At 39.2% G+C, this 26,862-nt stretch overlaps 1 pseudogene; it reads right to left on the reverse strand.

The window, feature by feature from the left end:
* Nucleotides 1-6,497: 6,497 nt before the first annotated feature.
* On the reverse strand, nt 6,498-26,694 carry LOC133087003 (ferritin heavy chain-like; annotated as a pseudogene).
* Nucleotides 26,695-26,862: the final 168 nt, after the last annotated feature.

A 26,862-nucleotide genomic window follows, 5' to 3' on the forward strand; every position in this document is an offset into this window, starting at 1 on the left:
CCACATCCTCCATCTTGCTCTCAGATAAGACCATGAAACCAGGAGTGTCCACTGTAAAATCACCCTGTTCCTTGCCAAAGTGGCCCCATTGCAAGGCCACCTGTTCTCTACTTGTCTATCTTCTATGTTTTCTACATGAAGTACACTGGGATTTCTAAATCTTCTGTACCACACACAAGTCATGAAGCCCCTATCTTTTCCAATGCTGCTCTCTTGCTCCTGAATCATTTTAGGTGTGGCCCTGTCTGAATGTGGGTAAAATTGGAGAGTTTTCCCTCATCTACTGCGTACGCCTAGAAAAGCTAGTCACTAGCTCTGATGTCTTCTGATTTCCCTATGCCCATCTAGATGTACCGCCATGTCTTCTGATTCCCAAGATTTGACCTGAAAGGGTATATGATGATGCTAACTTCTGACTTCACTTAGCCTTTTTTTCTCTCCAGATCTCTTAGGTGGAAACGTTCCTCCTTTTCCTGACTATTGGATGTTTCTAGCCTTAATCCTGTTTTTTTCCATCTTACACTTATGATAGACTTCCTATCCAGTGCTCCAAGTCTTGCTTTTGATAAAGAGAAGTGTTTGCTTGTTTGTTTAGAAATCTCTTTAGACACTTAACTCTCACTGTCAGATTAGTGTTTTGCCAGAGACTCCAAAAAAATCAGCTATGAACCTTCAAGCTGATTGACTCTGTTTTAGATGGAATCCGCCCTGTTTCTGAATAGGAACAGTTTCTGGGCAGCAAGGTTTACAATCAATGAGATTATACCTAAAAATACCTCAAATATAGTAAGCTCAAAAATGGAATAATTAGCACTGAGATGTGCAAAACATGCAGGTTTCTTTTATTTTCAATAACTAATCCAGTGTTGCTCTTGTGTACTCATCCTGGTGAGTGGTGCAGGAAGGCAGAGAGAAGATAAACTAGCCAGTTTAAAGTAGCTCATTCTCTTTTAATCTTTTTTTTTTTTTTTTTTTGGCTGCGTGGCGCAGCTTGTGGGATCTCAGTTCCCTGAACAGGGATTGAATCCGGGCCATGACAGTGAAAGCCCAGAGTCCTAACCATTAGGCCACCAGGGAACTCCCTTAAAATTTTTTCTTTCAGCTTCAACACCTCATTTACCTTTTCCTGCTCCTCCTCCCAAAACATAAGCTCTGGATTTAGTGGGAAGCTTAAATGTCCTCAAGCAGTGAAGTAGGGAATAGGGAATGGTTCCAGATGTTTCCACATCAAAATGGGACAGCCACTTCAGAGTGAAATCTGCAGAATGAATTTGCCAAATGGATAGAAAGCCAGAGATAGTGCTAATATCCTAAAGAATCCAGAGATTCCTATGTGCCCTGTGGAAAGCTGTAAAATGTAGATGATAGTGAAGTTGCCAAGGGATTGCTACAGAAGGGACAAGCAAGAAATGTGGTTGAGAACCTGCGGGCAAGTTCCAAGAGGAATCACATGAAAGTCTTAGCCAGATCTCAGAGGGCCAGAGGCACCAGTAAAGGCTGAAGAAAGGCCTACTCACGTGGAAGTTGGCCTAACTCCCCACAGATAATCCCCACACTGAGCGAGGAGACCAGGAGTTTCACCAGCAGAGCTCAACAGCAGAGTCCCCTGAAGAGCCAGGACAAAGCCTTTCCCTTCCCCATCACCAAAAAGGACAGTTTTCCAGTCAACTATATGCAGACGCTACCTTTGGGAAGAAGAGAGGTAATAAACTCAGAAAGACTGAGCATTTATCCAAAAGGGTCAGTTTTAAAGAAAAGAGACTCTTATCTTGAAGATAATAAGATATTTCTAAATACAAATATACATTTACTTTTCCATCATTCACTGGTATATGAATTTATGAAAATACTCAGATCACTTGTAGAAAATAAAGAAACTATAGTTTTCAAGGTTTATAAAACTTGAAGCACAGTATATAAATTTCAATATCATTCCACATTTTTCAAATTTACTGAGTTATAAAAAATTTGCCTATAATTTCTTTTTTTCCATAGCTATCACTTCTCCATCTTCATCCTGAGTTTTATGTGTTTGCATTTTCACCCTCATATCTTGATAGGTTAAACTAGTGAGTTTTCTTTTTTTTTTTTAAAGATGTTTTCTGGCTTTATTTATTTATTTTTGGCTGTGTTGGGTCTTCGTTTCTGTGCGAGGGCTTTCTCCAGTTGCGGCAAGTGGGGGCCATTCTTCATCGCGGTGCATGGGCCTCTCACTATCGCGGCCTCTCTTGTTGTGGAGCAGAGGCTCCAGACTCGCAGGCTCCGTAGTTGTGGCTCACGGGCCTAGTTGCGCCGCGGCATGTGGGATCTTCCCAGACCAGGGCTCGAACCCGTGTCCCCTGCACTGGCAGGCAGATTCTCAAACACTGTGCCACCAGGGAAGCCCAGTGAGTTTTCTATTTAATAAAGTTTGTTTTCAAGAAAATAGCTCTTAGATTATATATTTATTCTATTGTTTCTAATTCATTAATTAGTACTTTTATTCTTACTTTTCTTTCTGTTTTTGTTAGGTTTAGTTAATTATTTTCCCAACATCTGAGTTCAATATTAATTTGATTTATTTTAATTTCCTTGGTGCATGCAGGCAGAAAGAGAGATCTTGTGTCTTTTCCTCTGTATAAGAGCATTAATCCTATCATGAGGGTCCCACCCTCATAACCTAATAGAACCCTTATTACTTCCCAAAGCCCTTACCTCCAAATACCATCACATTGAGGATTAGGGTCTCAATATATAAATTTGGGAGAAGTACAAATATTCAGTCCATAGCAATATTATATTGGAGGTTCTAGCTACTGTAATAAGACCAGAAAAGGAACAAAAGGCATAAATTGGAAAGGAAGAAATAAAATGGTTTTTGTTTGCAAATGACATGATTGCCTACGTAGAAAATCCAAAAAAACTGACAAAAAAATTTCTGGAATTAAGAAGAAATCATAGCAAGCTTGCACGATACAGGTTAATATGTAAAAGTCAATCGCTTTCTTATACACCAGCAATGAACAACTGGAATTTAAAAAAATTTTTAAACCACATATAACAGCCACCCCAAAATAAAATCCTTGGCTATACATCTAACAAAATATGTTCAAAATCTATATGTAGAAACAGCAAAATTCTGATGAAAAAATCAGAGGCTCTAAATAAACAGAGAGATATTCCATGTTTATATATTACAAGGCTCAATATTGTTAAGATGTCAGTTCTCCCCAACATGATCTATAGATTCAATGCAATCCCAATCAAAATCCCTGTAAGCTATTTTGTAGCTACTGACAAAATGATTCTAAAATATACAAAGAAAGACAAAATACCTAGAATAGCCAACATAATACTGAGGAACAAAGTTGGAGGACTCACATTACCTGGTTTCAAAACTTAGTATACAGCTACAATGGTCAAGAGAGTATGTTATCTCTTCAGCAAGTGGTTTTGGGAAAGCTAGACAGCTACATATAAATCAATGAATTAGAACACTCCCTCACACCATATACAAAAATAAACTCAAAATGGTTTAAAGACCTAACATAAGACATGACATCATAAAACCCCCAGAAGAGATCATAGGCAAAACATTCTCTGACATAAATCGTAGCAATATTTTCTTAGATCAGTCTCCCAAGGCAAAAGAAATAAAAGCAAAAATAAACAAATGAGACCTAATCAAACTTACAAGCTTTTCCATAGCAAAGGAAACCATAAACAAAATGCAAAGACAACCTACACACTGGGATAAAATATTTGCAAATGGTGCAACTGACAAGGGCTTAATTTCCAAAGTATACAAACAGCTCATACAACTCTATAACAAAAAAATCAAACAACCGAACCAAAAAATGGGCAAACGACCGAACCAAAATGGGCAGAACCAAAGAAGACATACAGATGGCCAATAGGCACATGAAAAGATGCTCAACATCACGAATTATCAGAGAAATGCAAATCAAAACTACAGTGAGGTACTATCTCACACCAGTCAGAATGGCCATCGTTAAAAAGTCTACAAGCAATAATGCTGAAGAGGGTGTGGAGAAAAGGAAACCCTCCCTCCTACACTGTTGGTAGGAATGTAAATTGGTGTAGCCACTATGGAAAACAGTATGGAGATTCCTTAAAAAACTAAAAATAGAGTTACCATATGATCCAGAAATCCCACTCCTGGCCATATATCTGAAGAAAACTCTAGTTTGAAAAGATACATGCACCCCAATGTTCATAGCAGCATATTTACAATAGCCCAGATATGAAAGCAACATAAATGTCCATCTACAGATGAATGGATAAAGAAGATGTGATATATACATAATATATATATACACACACACACTCACACACAATGGAATACTACTCAGCCATAAAAAAAGAATGAGTAATGCCATTTGCAGCAACATGGATGGACCTAGAGATTATCATACCAAGTGAACTAAATCAGAGAAAAATAAATATCATATGATATTGCTTATATGTGGAATCTAAACTATGATACAAATGAACTTACTTACAAAACAGAAACACACTGACAGGCATAGAAAACAAAAAGAATATATATATACATATATACAGGTATATACATATATCTGAATCACTTTGTTGTACACCAAAACTAACACGACACTATACTTCTACTATACTTCAATTAAAAAAAAAAAAGCAAGTAACAAACAAGACAGAACTAAATCCAACCATATCAATAATATCTTTAAATGTTAGAAAAAATAGGTTAAAAAGAAAAGAATGAAAACGATACACTATGTAAATGGTATGCAAAAGAAAGCTGAGTTTCATTAATATTAGACTTAATGGACCTCAAGACAAGAAGAATTATCATAGATAGAGACATTTATAATGATAAATAGGTCAATCCATGAAGAAGACATAGCAAACCTAAAATGTAGGTGGCTAATAACTGAGCTTAAAAATAGATGAAGCAAAAGCTGACTGAACTAAAGAGACCAAAAGACAAATTTACAAAGTAGAAATATCAATTTCCTCTTTAATAACTAGATAAAAATCTAGAAGGATGTGAAAGATCTAAAAATATTAATCACTTTAACCTAACTGGCCTTTACAGAACAATATATCCAATAAACTGCAGAATTCACATTCTTTCCACATGCACATAGAGCATTAACCAAGACAGATCTTATGCTGGGACATAAAACAAGTCTCAATATTTAAAATCTTAAATTTTACAGAATATTTTCTCTAAGCACAATGAAATTAAATCAGAAATCAATAATAATTAGATATTTAGAAAAGCCTCAAAAAACTAAACAACAAGCTTCCAAATAACCAAAGAAATCAGAAGAAATTAATAAATATTTGAAACTAAATAAAAATAAAAATACATCAAAATATTTTGGACGGAGCTAAAGTGTACTTATAGGAAGGTTACCAATCTGTCTTCCAGTTTGCTAATTCTTTATATTCTGCCATTCAAATCTACTGTTGAATCCCTCTAGCAAATTTTTAAATTTTAGTTACTGTACTTTTAGTGGACATGGCCTGCCATATCAGTAAACAAAGGATGTTGCAGCCATCAGACACTGCAGCTGCCCCCCCCGCCCCCCACTGCTGTGCATGCTGAGGGGATTGAGGATGGAGAAAAACAGGATACTGGCCCTAGATAGTTAAGGTACATATCAAAGGAATGATTCCAATGAACCCAGACTTTTGCACCTTCCCATACACAGAAAAGCACAAAATTCATTCACTTGAGATGTCTGGTTTTCTTTAATTAGCAGTGATCTTTTGATGTTTGACTACCAGGTTTGTTGGTTTGTTTGAACTCCTATATATCCTGGCTCCTCCCTTACCTCTTCAGTGTAGTCCCCAGAGCTATCTGAGAGGTTGCCTCCTGTAGCTGAGTCTTCAGCAAGTCCGCCGAATAAAGCATAATCCTCAACTTTTAGGTTGTGCATTTTTTTTTCCATCAACACTTTCAACTTCAAATTCAAAGGAATTTGCATTTGGCTTTTCTTTATAATTTCTATCTCATTATTGTTATTCTATTTGATGCCACACTGTCATCATATCTTCCTTACATCTTTAATCATGCTTTCGTTTAGTTCCATGAGCATATTTATAATGGCTACTTTGAAGTCTTTTTCTCTTAAATCTCTCATCTACTTACTCTCACAGACAGTTTCAGTTGTATGTATAGGTCACAATTTCCTGTTTTTTTGCACGCCACAAACTTTTTTGTTGAAAAATAGACATTTTTCATAATATATTGCAGCAACTGCTATACTGCAATACTGGTCCTCCCAGCCCCTTTCCAGGGCTATTTTTGTTATTTGCTTTTTTTTTCTTTTCTTTTTTTTTTTTAAGAGGGGGGTGGGTACCAAATTACTCTATTTGAAAGAATGGTACTAACGAAAAAACTTAGGTAGATGTTTTGGTACAACTTATAGAAAAGGTAAAGGAAACTCAAGCATGCATGCACTGCCTTGGTGACCAGGGAAGTCACCCATGGCTACAGGAAGCCAGCCTAAAGCTTAGCTCTCGTTGTCACTGTTTCCCAGGGCGTGCTTGTCAAAGAGATAACTCTGCCATGCCAGATTCGGAAGGGCCCCCATCTTTCGCAAGTTGGTTACATGGTTACTCAATTCTTTAATGGATTTCACCTACTCACTCAGGTAATGGGTCTCAATAAAGTCACACAAATGGGGGTCATTTTTGTCAGTGGCCATTTTGTGCAGTTCCAGTAGTGACTGATTTACAATTTTTTCCAAGTGTAGCGCACATTCCATTGCATTCAGCCCATTCTCCCAGTCTTCACAGTCTGGTTTCTTGATATCCTGAAGGAAGATTCCGCCACCTCTCTGGTTCTGCAGCTTCATCAGTGTCTCAGCATGTTCCCTCTCCTCAGGAGATTGGTGAAGAAAGTATTTGGCAAAGTTCTTCAAAGCGACGTCATCGCTGTCAAAGTAGTCTGACATGGACAGGTGGCGTAGAGCTCCAGGTTGAGCTGGCGGTTGATGGCGGCCTCCGAGTCCAAATGGCAGCTCTGGCGCACCTGCGAGGGGACCGCGGTCCTCCCTGCAGGCAGCTGAGGAGAAGAGGCTCGGGTGCTGGAGCGGACGTGAAGGCCCTTGAGGCGGTGACGAGGCGGGCTCCCTCCAAGCACTGTTGAAGCAGGAAATCGAGGCGACTCTCCAGCGGAGACCGTGAATTGTTTTTTATTTATGTATATAAAAGTCTTCTTTACTCACTACTCACTGAATACGTGTGTACTTTCAGTACTATTTCACTTTTAGTCACCGTATTTGGGAGTTTTCCCCACAGCAAGCAATTGTGCAACGCCAGCTGGGTGCCCTACAATTTAATTCAGTTTTGTATCTACCTGGAGTCAACATCAGATCCCACAGGTTAAGGACACAGCCTCACAAGACTGCCCCCTTCCTTCCCCGCCTCACTTTAGATACTACTTACCAAGTTCAGCATATTACCTGTACTTCTGAAGGACTGACTGGCTATAAATCAGAGGGTTCCACAACCTCCTCAGGTTTGATTAATTTGCTAGAGCACCTCACGAACTCAGGAAATCAGTTTACTTACTAGATTACCAATTTATTACAAAGGATATTAAAGGATACAAATGAACAGCCAGATGGAGAAACAGGTAGGGCAAGGTCCCAAAGGGTTCCAAGTTCAGGAGCTGCTGTCCCCATGGAGTTTGTGGTATGCCACCCTCCTGACACATGGATGCGTTCTTGTTCACCAACCTGCTTTTCAACCCTCTAATTACCCTGATTGGTTCCCCTGGCAACCCACCCCCATCCTTAGGTTATCTAGAGGCTTTCCAAAAATGTCCTCACTCACATAAACTCAGGTGTGTTTGAAACGGTTTGTTATGAATAACAAAATGCACCCAGTTTACCTTTATCACTCTAAAACTATTGCAGGAATCAAAGACAAAAACCAAATAAAACAAAAGATGCCCCTACTGCTCTAATCACTTCGGAAAATACAAGTTTTGAGAGCTGAGAGGCAGGAATCACAGACAAGCACCAAAATATATATTTCTTATTATATCTCAATATCACGGGCCACCCCCTAGTTTTTGAACACAGATCCCTTACAGCAAAATGATCATACCTATCAAAGCACTTACATTTGGTGTAACATTTACACTATAGAACAGTTCTAGCAATAGTACTTACTGTTAAATAACAAAAATTCAAGTGAGGAAATTTGAAGATCCAGTTGGCTTCATTAAATGACTCATGAAATGGGCACCATCCAACCTAGCAAACAGAAGGAGCTTCATCTAGCTGCAGAAAAGGAAAGGTTTTCAGTTTTTTTAAGGCAGAGAGGGAGCAGGAAAAAGGAAATTATTAGCAAAGAATGCATTGTTTTAGGTAAGGCCACTCTCCTAATGGGAACGGAAGGGCCTGTTGGCCAAATACCTCAGTGCTAACCAGGTAATTCCAGGTTGACTCATTAAAGGTTACACTTCTGCGGGAGGTTGTAACTGCAATTAGGTTAGGTATTAAGTCTTGGTTTGCTGATGTGGGGCCTTAACACAAGTGACTCCATTTCAGACCTGTTGTTTAACAGAACCAATACAAATATGCCTAACGTTTGAAGAAGCCAGTGTGGGGTAGGGACAGATTTAAAGAAACAACTAATTCAACTAATTTAAAGAAACAACTAATTCAACTAATTCATCCTATAAAACCATTATAAACATCTTCATATTTCATATTCTTGCATTAGTTTGATTATTTTTTTCCCTTGATCTATTGCTATTTATACCTTATGATAAACTTGTGCAGAACTATTTAGCACAGAAATCAGCTTATGGTTAGCTAGATCTAGTTCCTCCTTAGGTATTACATCCCGAGGAGGCTTTAACTTAATCTCACAATACATTTGATCATCAATATCAGTATTATAGGACACATTGACATGAGGCAGTTGCATCTTTCCAACAATACCACACTGCCATATGGTCAGTGCAATTCAGCTTCCTTACAGAACAAATCGGTAAGGATTACAGAGGTGTATGCTTTGTGTTCCCAACAAGATCTACCCTTGCCCACATACCAGAAATTATTATAAAAAGACAGGTATCATTACAGCTGGCCATGGCTTAGTTTTATCTGGGTTAATTCAAGTTAATTGGAGGGAAAAGTCAATCACCCTCCCCATCTCGTAGGCTTGTACTGAGACTGGTTTTCATTGTGTATAAATATAGCAGAGCCCATCTTCCTCCAAAGGGGAGGACATGAGCAGTATTTAGAATAGTTCCTATCCCTGCTAACTATACTGCAGGATATGTTTTATTTCAACTTATTCTGGGGGCAAGCACAGTCATTATACATTGGTGTAAGTTACAAGTGCCCACAGAGAACTTCCATAAGCTCGCAGGCCTTAAGATTCCCACAGGTGTGCCCCCTTGAGGCTCAGGGACTAGGATAGAGGACCATTGCTTCCTGAGCACTTCAGCCTCTATCCATATTAAAATAGTCAAGAGGACCTGTCAGGTCAGGGTGCAGGCCCTTTCCCAACCCTGGGTTCTAGCATTACCAAGCATTACTTGTGGAGTCGGCCTGATGCAGTTTGCTGGTGCTTCTTTATCTCTCCAAGCTGCCTCTTATCCTTTACCTTCTGCCTGGAAGAGAACTCCCTCTAATATGCCTATTCTAGTGAATAAATCTTCTTTCTCTGAATGCCGCTCCTCATTAAAAGCAAACTCCGCTTGTCCCAGGATACCTAGACTGGCATCTATCTCCCCTTTTCTGACTTGTGGCCCATTGTTGTTTAATCCACCATGCACGTTGTTGTTATCGCCTATTAACAGCCTGGGTGCAGTTAGGATACATATTTTGTAACCAAAAATATTGGGCACCCCGTAATAGGGTTGGTTGGTCAAAGCCAGCTGTAATTTAGTTTGAGTATGTCGTAAGCCCTCCCACAGCCTTCCTGTCTGAGTGGGACTGTTCCCCAGGGGACCCAGATCCACCACATGATGCCCACTGCTTTAATCCCAGTAGGAACCCATTGTTTCTCCCCATTCTGCTTATAGCTTTCCATCCACAAAACCCAGGACGATTGTGTTTGTGCATAGCACACCACACTGTGGCATGTTGGGCAGGCTGCCGTTGTATTCTGTCTATTATAACCAGGGACCTTTCTAAGCATTTGCTCATCAAGGTTTATAGCTACACAGTAATCAGTCTGCTGGGAGCCATCCACCACAGGGTCTGAAATTCCAGTAGGAAGCAGTTCTCAGAAATCCCTTCCCAAATGATATCTTTTATAGTATTGATAGATGGAGCCTGAAAACTAGTCAAAGATACTGGAACATTATTAGGGCTTGATTTAGTCAGTAACATTGATCCTGCTCATCAAACATATCCTATGACCAGAACGTCTCCCAGACTCAGGTTTGCAGGCTGCCATCTGACTTTGTCAGGTATCAAAAGCAGGGGTGGTCTTGGCAAACATAGCTTTGCCCGTCTGGGCATCTGGTATAATTATGCTAAGAAATAATATTATTCTCTTTCTCTGAGTCTCTCTTGAGGTTGGATTTCTCTCATTGCATAACCCACTTATACACTCCTTTACTCTCAGCTATTATTTCTCCTTCTCTCATTTGTCATTTATTTTCATCCAGATTTTTCCACATTTGGAAGGGACATTAAGTTCAGCCACTGTGCTGGTCCAGATTGCTAGCAGCAACACTAGTCTAGCAAGTGCCTCCCCACTCAATTTGTTACGTGATTGGCTGGATTATTTTAGTGAAGTCTAGTCTCCCTGCCAACTCATGTGCATACACACACACATAAACACACATATACACAGTGTTAAACTTCTCATATTGCTCCTTAAGGCGTGACAGTTTTGGATATGCCCACAGTCACTCTGGGATGAACTTGTTCTCTTCCTCTCTTTCCCTGACCACACCCAGATGTCCAACTCCACTAACTGCTCGTTAGTTGCTTTATTTATTTATTTATTTGCATCGAAGTCCTGGGGCATAAATTGCTCTATAAACTAATCCCATCAAACTGTAACTCCTTTAAAGAAATAGTTTCTGAAGGTAGTGTTCTATATTTTTTTCTGACTCCAAAAGGAGTCCTCCCAGCTGTCCTGTTCCTCAGTCCTCTCTCGTAAACCAGCCAGCCTACAGTCTGATCTGTATCCTTATTAAATGCATGGGTCTCTATCCAACTTCCTCTCATCACAGCCTCTACTGTTCAGGCCCATAGACTTGAACTCCTCCAAACTCTGCTACAAATGAAGTCATTTCCTTTGGGAAAAGATCAGGAGCTATCTGTTTTATGGCCCACTTCTCTCCCCAGGAAAAATTTCTGAGCCCAAGCTCTGAAGCTAGGGTTGGGAACAATGGCAAGTTTCTCTCTGAGTGACACCCCTGCTGTAAAAACTGAGTGCTCAGTGAAGTGGGGGGGAAGCAAGAGCCTGAGACCCTCTCAGCTTGCCTCTCTTGGCATGGAACAATTGCTCCTAAGCTGGGGCAAAGACAATTGGGCCCCAGTCTTCTCAGCATGCTGTGACAAAGGCCCTGGATTTCTCTTAACTCACACAATAGCCCCTACTTCCTAAGTTGGCAGTCCTTTAGGTCTTTAATACGTCATTGGCACAGCAGTACCACAGACACCTACACAGATTCCTCTGATATTAATAGAATGTCTCAGTTCACTCTCTTTCTGCCTACTGCCATCAGGATGTCCACATTTATAAATTATTCCCTCCTAACAACCAAAAATTCTCCAGTTAACTCAGTTGTGGGAAGTTGGCTTACCTGCCTGTTTCCATTGGAAAGTATGAAAAAATCATGTCTTCACTGACATGCAAGGCTTTCTCTTACCAGAATGAGGGATCACTTTCTCCCCAGGCTCTATTATACTTATCCATTCCTAAAAGATAGTGAAACCGAGCAGGCCCCTGTGGGACCCTCCTGGGTAAAAAAGCCTTTCCATGTCCCCTGTTTTCTTGCTTATAGGAAAAAGGCTTCAGCCTCCTAGAGCTTCCCTGAGTTCCAAAGGTCAGATTCAAACAATTACTAATTATGGAGGGAATGCAGAAACAAAGGAAAAGCAGTCAAGAAACAATAATGGAGAAACAAAGCAGAGTCCTGGTTCCTCCTCAAGGGATATACATAACAATAGATCTTTGAGTTCTTCTATAGGAACTAAGCCCTCCACCCAGGTGAAGGTTGGTAACTGCAGGCTGAGCACAAGATTTCTGGAACACCACCCTGTTACTTCGCCACCAACCAATCAGTAGAAAGTCAGACACCCTGTAGCCCTCACCCCAAATTTTGCCTTTAAAAACTCTTCTCTGGGGACTTCCCTGGTGGTGCAGTGGTTAAGAATCCACCTGCCAATGCAGGGGACATGGATTCTAGCCCTGGTCCGGGAAGATCCCACATGCTGCGGAGCAAATAAGCCTGTGAGCCACAACTACTGAGCCCACATGCCACAACTACCGAAGCCCACGCACCTAGAGCCCATTCTCCACAACAAGAGAAGCCAATGCAATGAGAAGCCTGCGCACCACAACGAAGAGTAGCCCCTGCTCGCCACAACTAGAGAAAGCCTGTGTGCAGCAATGAAGACCCAATGCAGCCAAAAATTCAAAAAGCAGAATAAAAAATAAAGAAATTTATAATAAAAAAAAAACTCTTCTCTGAGATCCATTGGGGAGTTCAAGTCTTTTGAGCATAAGCCACCTGCTCTCTTTGCTTGGCCTTTACAATAAACCATTCTCTGCTCCAAACTCTGACATTTTGGTTTGTTTGGCCTCACTGTGTGTTGGACTCTTGAACTTGTGTTCGACAACAATAGGACTTTCTGAGGTTTATTATAATAAAAACAAGGTAACACTTTGAAGGGTAGCAGAATATGTCATCCCAAAATATGCCTCTTTGGCATAAGGATTAATTTGAACTGATTATTTTTAAGAAACTGTAGATATAGGAGAAGCTCTGAAAACAGAGTAGAAATACACTTTTGTAAGAGAAATCTACATTTATAAAGGAAATCTACATTAGAAATGGAGCCTACACCAGGAAGAGAGTTATTTCTAGAGATAATTTTTTCACTTGAGAGACTTATCTGCACAGCAGGGTAACCTTTATTTACCAAACACTTTCTCTTCTCAAGGAACCAAGAATTGACTTTTCCTCTTTGAAGCCACATAAGTATATAATTAAAATCATTATTTTTCCTCCTGTTAATCTGTCTCCTTACTCCAGGCCCCTACACTTTGGCTCACCCTCAATCTAAGCCAGTATACATCCCCTCCTGAGAATAAACTGGCCTCAGGTAAAATAAAATATTCTCTGGTCTACTACCTGAATGTGCCACGCATTCACACACATCCTGTTCCCCACACCTAGCTCTTTCTAGCTTTGTTTACTCTTCTCTTTTTGCCTAACTCTGGAGTTGCTTACAGATAGTAACCTCCCTCCTCAATTTGCAATAGTTCATTTCCCTCTCTTGCAATAATCCTTTCTAATACAGTCTCAACTTCACTAAATCCAGATTTGATTTTTATTCCAGTCTCATCAATGATTTCTCTTGGTATTGCCTACTCTGTGACATCCCAAACATAGGGTTTTATGTTTTATGGCTAACCTTGAGTTAATACTCAGGATAAAATAGAGACACCACATAGAGTAGAGCAGATTGCTGCTGTCCCAGCTGAGGTCATCATATACCATCCAGCCTCCAGCCAATCCAGCAGACACAGGAGAGAGTCCAAGTGAGACCTGAAGAACTTCCCAGTGGAGCTCAGTAGAAATTGTCAGCTTGTAAAGTCATGGACTCAAGTGACTGTTAGTGGTATTGTTTTAAGCGTCTAAGTTTGTGGGTATTTGTTATGCAGCAGTAGATTGATGATACATTGACTGAACACATGAATGAAAGAATGAACAAATGAATAACATCAGTCTGGAGACTGTATTCCTTCCCAAGTAGGAGGAAGGCAAACAAGGACTTCCAAAACAGATTGCAACTGGGGCTTCTGATCTGAGATGATATATAGTATATAAACTGACAAGGATGAAAATATGACTTTTGAGTGTATTTTTGAAACTTCAGTTGCCATGGGGGTGTTTGGAAGTGTATCAAATATATCACCCACCAAAAATATATGGAGTCACGATACTAAGAGGATATTAGTGAGTTCTCTGAGTCATGCATTCACGCTAGACTAGAAATTATCTTCATGATATTGTAAAAACTCAAAATCACAAAGGAAGTTGGATAAGTCTTTAAGGTATCTTTAAAATATGGGAGCATCTTAATTCAATATCTATTTAGTAAAAAATATATGAACCTTGTCCTCTATATACCACACACTTTGCCAGATGCTGGGAATAGACCAGAAAAGACATAGTCATTGCAATCAAGAATCTGACAGTCTAAATTTTAAATACATAATGTATACAAAATTTTTCCTATGTCCAAGAGATCCAAGTTTTAAATTATCATTTATTTTGTGTAGGAAAGTTTATAAATTCTGATCTCTATCATAAACATCTGAGTCAGAGTAATTCAAACTTTTCATGGATCTGGAGAGAGATAGAAATGGAGAAGATCATGGGCTTTTGTCTCATTAAAGCCAATGCTGTCCCAAGCATTATTTTTTTTTAAATTAATTAATTTATTTTTTGGCTGCATCGGGTCTTCATTGCTGTGTGCGGGCTTTCTCTAGCTGCGGCAATCAGGAGCTACTCTTCATTGTGGTGCGCAGGCTTCTCATTGTGGTGGCTTCTCTTGTTGCAGAGCACGGGCTCTAGGCACGTGAGCTTCAGCAGGTGTGGCACGCGAGCTTCATTAGTTGTGGCACACGGGCTTAGCTGCTCCGCAGCATGTGGGATCTTCAGGGACCAGGGATCGATCCGGTGTCCCCTACATTGGCAGGCGGATTCTTAACCACTGCACAACCAGGGAAGTCCAAGCATTATTTATTCCACTCAGTGTTTTATTTCAAATTTACTCTCTGAGTTGTAATATGCTATGAACATTGTTAGTATACTTAATTTACCGAAGTCACTAATTATGATACCACATTGCCAAAACCATTGATGACAAATTGATTTTTAAAAATTTTTGTTTCTTCATCACTCTAAGCAATCAGAATGGATGATTGGTCAAACTAAAACTGATATTTTTATGTCATAAATTATAAATATTTTTCTGGAGTTTTGTAGACAGAGAGTTCCTATAATTTTACATATGAATCAATAGAGAACCAGAAAATTTAAATGGCCTTCCCATGTTCAAACAGCTAGTGGGTAGTAGAACTGAGGAGGGGATCCAGTTATTCTCTCTTGTCATGAGAAGTGTTCTCTCTTTTATATCATGTTTTCTCTGATTGTCTAAGGTTGCCTACTTTATGGTGACTTCTCCCCTTCAGAATACAGTATTAAAAAGTGGTAACTTGGCAAAATATAATAAAGATGTAAATACATTTATATTCATTTATACTTTCTGGGAATGTGCTTTCAGGAAACAAGAGAGATGCAGAAATTAAAAAAAAAAAAAGAATCTGACAGTCTAGTTGAAAGATACTGACGATTACAATGTTAAGTGCAATGAGAGCAGTAAGAAATTTATTGCCTGTGTAACTAAATACTTTGGGTCAGTGCTGATATCAGGTATGGCATGATTCAGGGCTGAAACGATTGGTTAGAATTTCATTTCTCTCCATTTATTAATTTTGCTTTCGTCTATGTTGATCTCATTCTTGGGTTCCACATGGTAGCAAGATGGTATCAACATGGTGGCAACAGCTATGACTTCTTTGGCTTCAGATCCAAAGAGAAAGGAACAAGCTCTCCTTCCTAGACGTCCCAGGAAAAGCTCTTCTTTCTTGAGTAATTTATCCATTCCTGAACCAATAACTCTGCTGGGAACAGTGGGGGAGGCACTAAGAATGTGATTCACTGATTTAAGTCTGGATTATATGTTAAATTTGCTGGAATTTTGAGTTTTGGCTCTCTCTCCCATGGACTCAGTCTCATGGACTGAAAAGGATAAAGGGCACAGATCCCCACATGTCACCAGCTTGTGGGATCTTAGTTCCCTGACCAGGGACTGAACCCATGCCCTTGGCAGTGATAACGTGGAGTCCTAAGCACTGGACCACCAGGGAATTCCCACCACATCATTGATTATGCATTCTTTTCTTATGGGAAAAAAATGGAAATAAACTGTGAGTCTTAATACAACATCATTCTCTGGAAAGTCCCACCAAGTACACCATTAAAACAAATGGAACATATAATTTTGCACAGTTTCTATGAATAAAATCTCTATTCAAATTGTAACAGTTTACTATTAAAAATGGCTCCTGGCCATCTATTAGTTCACTAGGGCTGCTATAACAAAATACCACAGACTGGGTGGCTTAAAAGACAGACATTTATTGTCTCACAGTTCTGGAGGCTAGAAGCCTGTGATCAAGGCATCAGCAGGGTTGGTTTCTCTTGAGGCCTCCCTCTTTGGCTTGTAGATGGCTGCCTTCTTGTTGTGTCCTCACGTGGTCTTTCCAATGTACATGCCCCTGGTATCTCTGTGTGTCCAAATTTTTTCTTCTTATAAGGACACCAGTCTTATTGGATTAGGGCCCACCCTAATGGCCTCATTTTAACTTAATCACCTCTTTAAAGACCCTATCTCCAAATGTCATATTTTGAGGGATGAGGGATTAGGGCTTCAACATACAAATTGGAGCGGGGAGGAATATAATTTAGCCTCTAATATTACCTTCTGACCTCATTTCTTCTCTCTCTTTCTCTCACTTTCTCTCTCCCCCTAACATGCTGCTCCAGCATACTGGCTTTTGAGCTTCAAATACTAAGCATTTCCCCTGCTCAGGGTCTTTACACATGCTCTGATAATCCCTGCCTAGAATGATCCTCCCCTGCTGTTCCCTTGGCCCACTTCCTCTTTTATTTCAGATCTCTGCTCAAACATTAGTCTCAGAGATGGTTTTGACCAACTTAATCAAAATAGCATTTCCATCAGTCAACTTTGTTTCACAGAACTTGGCTACTGACTTAAATGTTAACTTATTTTTTTACTAACACATAAAACACATGAGGAAGGAACCTTGTGTAAGTACTCTATCTCCAGAACTCAGCACAGTGGTTGACACATGGTAAGTGTCCGACAAGTGCTTGTTGAATGAATGTATATAATTACTGAAGAATAGAGAAAGACTGACCCACTGAACCTCCTACAAATGAGTAATTAATTTATGATTGGATGTTATCTACTAATCATATCTGTCTCAGGAACCAAAAGTTATAAAAAAAGAACCAAGTGAAAATATTTGGTAGGAAAAGTATAATAATCGATAGGATAATAGCAGATGGATGCAGCCATAAAACACATTAGTGAGATAAGATAGACAAACTCTACTAGAAGGTAAAAAATAAACAAAGAGAATATAAGTATAAAATTATATACATATATATATATGTAAGAGGTAGAGAGGATAGAAATAAAAGTACTTAACTGAAATTTCAATTAATCGAAATCTTAGAAGGAAAGAAAAAGGAGGAAGTATGTGATGAAATATGCAATGATCAATTTTCCAGAATTAAGGAAAAATAAAATAACTCAGATTGAAAAGGTACATAGATTGGTAAATGAAAGAGGTAAGAAAAAAGGATGTATATTAACAAATTGAAGGATAAAAACCATATGATCATCTCAATAGATGCAGGAAAAGCTTTCGACAAAATTCAACACCCATTTATGATAAAAACCCTCCAGAAAGTAGGCATAGAGGGAACTTACCTCAACATAATAAAGGCCATATATAACAAACGCACAGCCAACATCGTTCTCAGTGGTGAAAAACTGAAACCATTTCCACTAAGATCAGGAAAAAGACATGGTTGCCCACTCTCACCACTATTATTCAACATAGTTTTGGAAGTTTTAGCCACAGCAATCACAGAAGAAAAAGAAATAAAAGGAATCCAAATCAGAAAAGTAAAACTGTCACTGTTTGCACATGACATGATACTATACATAGAGAATCCTAAACACGCTACCAGAAAACTACTTGAGCTAATCAATGAATTTGGTAAAGTAGCAGGATACAAAATTAATGCACAGAAATCTCTGGCATTCCTATACACCAACAACGAAAGATCAGAGAGAGAAATTAAGGAAACAATACCATTCACCATTACAACAAAAAGAATAAAATACCTAGGAATAAACCTACCTAAGGAGTTAAAAGACTTGTACTCAGAAAACTATAAGAAATCAAAGATGACATAAACAGATGGAGAAATATACCATGTCCTTGGATTGGAAGAATCAACATTGTGAAAATGACTATACTACCCAAAGCAATCTACAGATTCAATGCAATCCCTATCAAACTTCCAATGGCATTCTTCACAGAATTAGAACAAAAAATTTTACAATTCGTATGGAAAGACAAAAGACCCCGAATAGCCAAAGCAATCTTGAGAAAGAAAAATGGAATTGGAGGAATCAGGCTCTGTGACTTCAAACTAGACCACAAAGCTACAGTAATCAAGACAGTATGGTACTGGCACAAAAACAGAAATATAGATCAATGGAACAGGATAGAAAGCCCAGAGATAAACCCACACACATATGGTCACCTAATTTACGACAAAGGAGGCAAGAATATACAATGGAGAAAAGACAGCCTCTTCAATAAGTGGTGCTGGGAAAACTGGACAGCTACATTTAAAAGAATGAAATTAGAACACTCCCTAACACCATACACAAAAATAAACTCTAAATGGATTAAAGACCTAAATGTAAGGCCAGACACTATAAAACTCTCAGAGGAAAACGTAGGCAGAACACTGTATGATATACATTACATCAAGATCCTTTTAGACCCACCTCCTAGGCAAATGGAAATAAAAAAATGGGACCTAATGAAACTTAAAAGCTTTTGCACAGCATAGGAAACCATAAACAAGACGAAAAGACAACCCTCAGAATGGGAGAAAATATTTGCAAATGAAGCAACTGACAAAGGATTAATCTCCAAAATTTACAAGCAGCTCATGCAGCTCAATATCAAAAAAACAAACAACCCAATCCAAAAATGGGCAGAAGACCTAAATAGACATTTCTCCAAAGAAGATATACAGATTGCCAACAAACACATGAAAGAATGCTCAACATCATTAATCATTAGAGAAAGGCAAATCAAAACTATAATGAGATATCATCTGACACTGGTCAGAATGGCCATCATCAAAAAATCTACAAACAATAAATGCTGGAGAGGGTGTGGAGAAAAGGGAACCCTCCTGCACTGTTGGTGGGAATGTAAATTGATACAGCCACTATGGAGAACAGTATGGAGGTTCCTTAAAAAACTAAAAGTAGAACTACCATACGACCCAGCAATCCCATTACTGGGCATATACCCTGAGAAAACTGTAATTCAAAATAGTTATGTACCACAATGTTCATTGCAGCTCCATTTACAATAGCAGGACATGGAAGCAACCTAAGTGTCCATCGACAGATGAATGGATAAAGAAGATGTGGCACATATATAGAATGGAATATTACTCAGCCATAAAAAGAAACGAAATTGAGTTATTTGTAGTGAGGTGGGTGGACCTAGAGTCTGTCATACAGAGTGAAGTAAGTCAGAAAGAGAAAAACAAATACTGTATGCTAACACATATATATGGCATCTAAAGAAAAAAAATGGTTATGAAGAACCTAGGGGCAGGACAGGAATAAAGATGCAGATGTAGAGAATGGACTTGAGGACACAGGGAGGGGGAAGGGTAGGCTGAGACAAAGTGAGAGAGTGGCATGGACTTATATATACTACCAAATGTAAAATAGATACCTAGTGGGAAGCAGCCACATAGCACAGGGAGATCAGCTTGGTGCTTTGTGGCCACCTAGAGGGGTGGGATAGGGAGGGTGGGAAGGAGATGCAACAGGGAGGAGATATGGGGATATATGTATATGTATAGTTGATTCACTTTGTTATAAAACAGAAACTAACATACCATTGTAAAGCAATTATACTCCAATAAAGATGTTAAAAAGAAATTACACTGTAAAAAAAAAGGAAAAAGGATGTGATCTCAGGTTTAAATATTAAGAGGGTGAGAGATGAAGGTGGGGAATGATGCAAATACAGGCAGTCTTACTCTAAAGCCTGAACCCCATTCACTATGACCTAAATGTCACAGTACACTGATATCACAAGGTTATGAAAAAGGTTATATTAGGCTCAGTAATGATATATCAAAAATATTAGCTATTATTTGATAATTATTTTATATTTAATCTTCAATTTATGTTGAATATATATATATATATTTTTTGCATGGTGTGAAGGACTTCATTTATAATCCTTCTCAACAATTTCCCCAGCATGATTTACTGAATAATATTAGCACTGTCTCTAATATTTATATATCTTACTTTTTTTTTCAGTGCTCGCTAAGAATTTGAAAAGCATATTGAAATTTTTGTGAATTATTAGCTAGGGTAATTTGCACTAGTTGCTGCAATATACTTTCACATTTCAATGACTCTTCCTCGTTCTGTGTGAGCTTTGGGAGTGGTTCCCCTGCTACTTTGGGTGGTTCTTTCCCTAACTATCCTCATGCAGTTTCCTCACATGCTTGCCCTAATCAGTAGTGAGCTGAAGACTTGAGGAAGAAAGTCTTCAGATTGTTGGAGCTCTCTCTTTGCATAGCCCTTTCCTCTCTGCAACTCTGCCCTGAAAACGCTAGCCACTGGATTCTCAGCCACTTCTCAGACTCCCGCTTCTCTTTCCTTATCTGAGACCTGGGTCCCCCTCCCTGTAGTGTGGCCTGGAGCTGTTCTTCAGGCAGTAAGCTGGGGCAGTTGTAGGGCTCACCTCACTTTTTTCCCCTTTCTCAGGGATCACTGTTCTGTACTATCTGATATCTAATATCTAAAAGCATTGTTTCATTTAGTGTACCCTTTTTAGTTGTTTCATGTGGAAGGACAAATTTGGTCCACGTTACTCCATATTGTTCAGAAGAAGAAGTTCCTCGGGTGTGTAAATTGGAGTTCATTCTTAAGCAATCTTTTTTTTTTCAGACTGTGTAGAGCATGAGATTGTGTTCCCTAGAAGCAGAGCCTGAGATGGGAATTATTATGAAAGTGATTTAATGAGGGTTTGCTCTCAGAAGAACAGGAGTGAAGGAAACAGGATAGGGTAGGGGAAGAAAACTAGGCAAGATTGAGGTCTCAACTGGAGACTACTTTCAGTCTAGTCCTCCAGGGAGCCCGGGAGCACCAACTACACTGCAAAGTTGGTCCCAAGGAGGATGGATTTTCATTTACCCTCGTGTCAATCATTGGCCATTGGCTGCCAGGGTGGGAGGGGTGGTAGAGGGATAGGAGCAGGCTAGTAAGGTTAACATTCCAATACACAGAAGAACAATTTTCCAGAGCCCCTTGCTCCCAGCTCCAGTATCCACAATGGCAATCCTCCAGAGAAGAAAGCAGCTGTCAGCCATTAGCAGCCAACACTCAGCAGCTGGGTGCCAGGTAAACAGAATCTGGGTTGGGCACCATCAGTATCTACAATAGGTGGTAAGAATTTCATGTACTTTGATGTATGAAAATATTTTTATTTTGCCCTCACACTTGACTGATAATTTAACTGGTTTAAAAACTTTAGGCTCAACATAGATTTCTTTCAGAACTTTGAAGGCATAGTTTTCTATTAGCATGTAGCTATAAGACATCTGTCTTAGCTTGGGCTGCCATAACAAATTTCCATCGAGTGGATGGTTTAAACAACAAACATTTATTTTTCACATTTCTGCAGACTGGGAATCCAAGATCAAGGAGCTGGCAGATTTGGTGTTTGATAAGAGCCCAGTTCCTGGTTTGTAGATGGTTGTCTTCTCCTTGTATTCTCACATGGCAGAGAGCAGGGAGAGAGAAGGCAGCAAGCTCCTCTATCTCTTCTTTTTTTTTGTTTTTAATTTATTTATTTGTTTTTATTTTTGGCTGTGTTGGGTCTTCGTTGCGGTGCACGGGCTTCTCATTGTGATGGCTTCTCTTGTGGTGGAGCATGGGCTCTAGGCGTGCGGGCTTCAGTAGTTGTGGCACGTGGGCTCAGTAGTTGTGGCTCGCGGGCCCTAGAGAGCAGGCTGAGTAGTTGTGGCACCCAGGCTTAGTTGCTCTGCGGCATGTGGGATCTTCCTGGACCAGGGCTCGAACCCATGTCCCCTGCATTGGCAGGAGGGTTCTTAACCACTGAGCCACCAGGGAAGCCTCTATCTATAATCTAATTAGCCCCTAGCACTAATCTCGTTCATGCAGGCTCCACCCTCATGACCTCATGATCTCATGATCATTTCCCAAAGGCCCCACCTCTTAATACCATCACACTGGAGGTTAGGATTTCAACATATGAATTTGTGGGTGAGGACACAGGCATTCAGACCATAACAACATGCAGTGTCAATCTGATTCTCATTATTTTTTTTTTATTCTGTATTTTTAGATTTTTGGCCACATCGTGCGGCATGTGGGATCTTGCCTGGGAGTGAACCTGTGTCCTGGCCAGGGAGTGAACCTGTGCCCCTGCAATGGAAGTGCGGAGTCTTAACTACTGGACCTCCAGGGAAGTCCCTGATTCTCATTACTCTTAAGTAATAGTTAACTTCCTCTATATTGAAAATAATTTAGTATTTCCTTTTTATCTCTGATGATCTGAAATCTCATTGGCAAAAACATTTTTTTCATATTTTTGTTTGGCATTTGTTGGGTCATTTGATCTTACCGTAAAGTTTTTATTCTGGTCTGGGAAGTTTTCTTCTAACATTTTTGTCTATTTTTGCCCTCCAATTATCCCGTATCTAATACTCAAACCCCTGGAAATTTATTTATTTATTTTTATTTCCATGTGTTTTTAAAAATTATTAGACTTCATTATTTAGAGCAGTTTTAGGTTTACAGACATATTCAGCAGAGTACATACAGCTTCCATATCTCTCCTCCCTGCCAACAGTTTCCCCTACTATTAATGTACTACATTAATGTGCGCTTTTAATTTTATCAGTAGATTATGGATTATGTGGTAGGCAGATTAAAGCCCCAGGAAAGACGTCCCCGTCCTAATCCCCGGAACCTGTCAATTGTTAATGGTACAAGGTAAAAGAGATTTTGCAACTGGAATTTGTTGACTTTAAGATAGGGAGGTTGGGAATTCCCTGGCGGTCCAGTGGTTAGGACTCCATGCTTTCACTGCCAAGGGCCCCAGTTTGATATCTGGTTGGGGAGCTGAGATCCCACAAGCCTCCCAGCATGCCCCCCCCACACCCCCCCCCCAAAAAAAGATAGGGAGGTTAATTTAGGTTGGTTCAATGTGATCACATAGGCCCTTAAAAAGTAGAGGAAGAAGGCAGAAGATTCAGAGAGATACGGTGTAAGAAGGTCTTGACCCACCTGCTGGGGCTGGTGATGGAGGAAGGGGGCTGTGAGCGAAGGAATGCAGGTGACCTCTAGAAGCTGAGACTTTTCTTAGTAAAGAAAAACGAACATCAGTCCTATGATCACACAGAATTCAATTCTGCCAACAACCTGAATGAGCCTGGAGGCAGAATATTCCCTAGAGTCTCCAGAAAGTAAAGTAGGCCTGCTCACACCTTGATTTCAGTCTTCTGAGATGCAGGCAGGGAAACCAATGAGCCTAAATTCTGTTACTATAAACTCTTAAATTTGTGGTAATTTGTTTTGGCAGCAACAGAAAAATCATACACTGCTAGTGGTCCTGCAGTGGATACCAGTACTCAATTAGATTTTCAGCATGGAATTCAGCTTGTAATTTCTTCAGAGGTATTATCAACATTGGTTACATCTTGGTACCAACCAAGCGTTTGAGAGTTATGTAGTATTATACAGCAAAGGAAGAATGAAGAATGGTATATGATACTCAATTTTAATTTATGATTTGGGTTTAACTGACTCAAAACCATTACATGCTCTTGTATCAGTTCAACTATCATCAGAGATCACCCAGATTTAGCCAACCTCAGCTGTGGAACATAGGGTGGAGTGCTGGGATTTTGGCCAGCAGCTTTACTGCTTTGACCTAATTTTTCTAAACTGAAGATGAGATAATACCAGTTTCTACTGTTTCACAATAAATTGATAAGTGCAAATGCAGTTGATGAACTGGTTTAATGGAAGATGCCCAGGGCTCTGTGTGGGAGGACTCAATGAGGGTTGAGAAAAGAAATACCTGCTATATCTGAGTAGTCACATTTAGAATATAAGAATTACCATAGGAACTCAGGAAAAAGAGGAAACATATTGGCAGATGGAATATTTTGTTTTACTTGACATCACCTTCAAAGGTTAAGAATAGACTCCCAAACTAACTTCTCTTCCAACTTGATATAAATCTAATTATAATCATTATACCCAAATACTCTTCATCCTTCATTCTAGGTTGTTTACACAAATTCATAATTCAGTGCTACTTTAGCATTCCCAGTTTCTTACAGAATTCAATGGGTGATAGGAGTGGGTATTGGAGGAGATATCATAGTATGATTTGCCAGCAAGTACATCCTAGTATACTCAGGGTACTAGGCAGAAAGAAATATCACTCATGATCTAGGAAGAGACTTGATGCAAATTACAGTGGATAAGGTACTGTTTTAAATCTTTCTTGATTCTAGCTATACATACGTTCCCAGATCTCTTAGGTATGTGACACTACATGCATGGATGGTCAAATCCCAGGGGCAAATGACTTGCAATGTTATATGCTTCAGTTTCAGTGTGAGGTGTTTTTTCTTTGGCTCTTTAATATTACCTGGTCTCCACCTCATGATGACATCAATTGTTCTGTTTTTGCAGAATGCATTAGACATCATTTTGGTTTACGATCTTTAAGTGGATCTAAACTTACCTAAACATAAACTTATCTAAACATAAAAACAAGTTTATGTTTTTCTAGTCAATGTTGGCTTTTCCCAATCTTGTTTTTTGTTTTTTTTTTTTCAGCTGACTAATCCTATTCAGTAACTTGCATTCACATTCATACAGCTCTGCCTATAATTCTTCATTGTTACAATACTTCTGATTGGCTTAGGCCGTATTTTACAAGTACTTTGACTAAAATTGCTAGCAGTGGGTTGCAAAAGGAAATTAACTTCTTTTAATAGGATGACTGACTTACTAAGGTATTAATGCTGTTAGTTTACCTTCTCTAAAAAGTGCTTGTAATTTTATACAGAAAGACTAGAAGGGCATAAAAGCTAATGATGCAATTCCAGCATTGAAAACAGCGTGGTAGACATTTTCAGAAAAGAGTTGTCCTCAAATTATAAGAAATTAGTTCTCCACAGGTAACTATCTACCTCTGGTTTTAATGTATAAATTGGAGCTTTTAATTTTACCAGTGGATTATAGATTATTTTCTGCTATATGCATTACTATGTTATTGCGTTTCATAAACTTTTCTATTTCTTTCCTTCCATTCACATGGACAGAAAATATTTTTCTCCTTTTTCTTCTCAATTTAGCTGTTCAATAGCATGTTTATTTCACATCCCTTATGTTCTTGTTACAGGGCAACCACATTAAATTAAAAAAAAAAACTTAATAGAAAGCAGTCATTCATTCACAGATTTGGTTAGACAGCATACAGGGCTAACAGGAAGCAAACCCTTCAGGTGAGTCAGGCAGATAAAGCTTTTTAGGGAGGATCTTTTTGGGAGATTGGTTACCAAAGGGCAGGGTTAGTTGAAGATGGAAACCACTGGCCATATTTCCCTAAAATATTGTATTTAGATAAGACACCTTAGAAATAGGTCTGGGAAGTTCATTCCTCTTGGTAATTCCATTCCATCTTAACTACATGAGACTTTACTTTAAGAGAAGTGTTTTTGTAGAAGACTGGAATTATTAGGGCTTAGTTTTTATTTCACTTTTACTTTTATTTTTCATTAATGTTCTCTTCTCTTCTCCTGTTAGCTACTTGTCCTGAATTGGCTGACTTCCTGTGTGTGTGTATGTGGGTGTGTGTGTGGGTGTGTGTGCGTTTTGCCATTCTTCCTCTTTTCTCTTCTGCTTTCCCAGAAGATCTTGCCATTAGAAACTAGAAAGGACTGTGTACTTTCAGAATAGTCTTTATACATTTATCTGATATAAAAGGGAAATTCTATTGCATCACATTCCCTCAGCTTCCTTTTGTGAATTCAGATTTTACTGAAGATAGGTTCCAAAGAGATACAAATAAGCACTGATAATTTTTTCCTAGGAGACTTCTCAGCTGGGGTCATATCACTTTCTGTCCCCTGAATAAGATAACGGAAGGAAGAGGCTATTTTACCTATTTCTCCTATACTCCCTACAATACTAATCACAGTATTTCTCAAAAGGTTACCTGCATCAGGTTCACCTGGGTGATGATAAGAATGCATATTCATAGGTCCTAGCCCAGAACCATAGATTCAATATCTCTGGAGACAGCGCTCAAGAACCTGAAGTTTTATTTCAGTTATGTGCTGAATTTTCTCCTGTGCCTTAGCCTAAATTTTCAGTCACTGGCTAGACATGCTTACTTGAATGTATTTTCATCCCACGCTCACTTAACACATCCAAAATTAAACCATCCACTGTCCATCTCTAATTCTGTCATGCTGGTATACCTGAAGCCATCATTGGAGTCATTCATCCTCGTGTTCCCTCATTTTTACTTAATCAACTTACTGGCCTTTGTGCCAAGCACTGGGAAAGACAGTGATGAACAAGACAGACATGGGTCATGCCCTCAAGGATCATGAAGATTCTTTTACAGAGAGTAACTTAATCCTGTAGATTCTTTTGTGTTTGTTTGTTTTGT

Source organism: Eubalaena glacialis, chromosome 3, assembly GCF_028564815.1.
Source record: "Eubalaena glacialis isolate mEubGla1 chromosome 3, mEubGla1.1.hap2.+ XY, whole genome shotgun sequence".
NCBI classification, from domain to species: Eukaryota; Metazoa; Chordata; class Mammalia; order Artiodactyla; family Balaenidae; genus Eubalaena; species Eubalaena glacialis.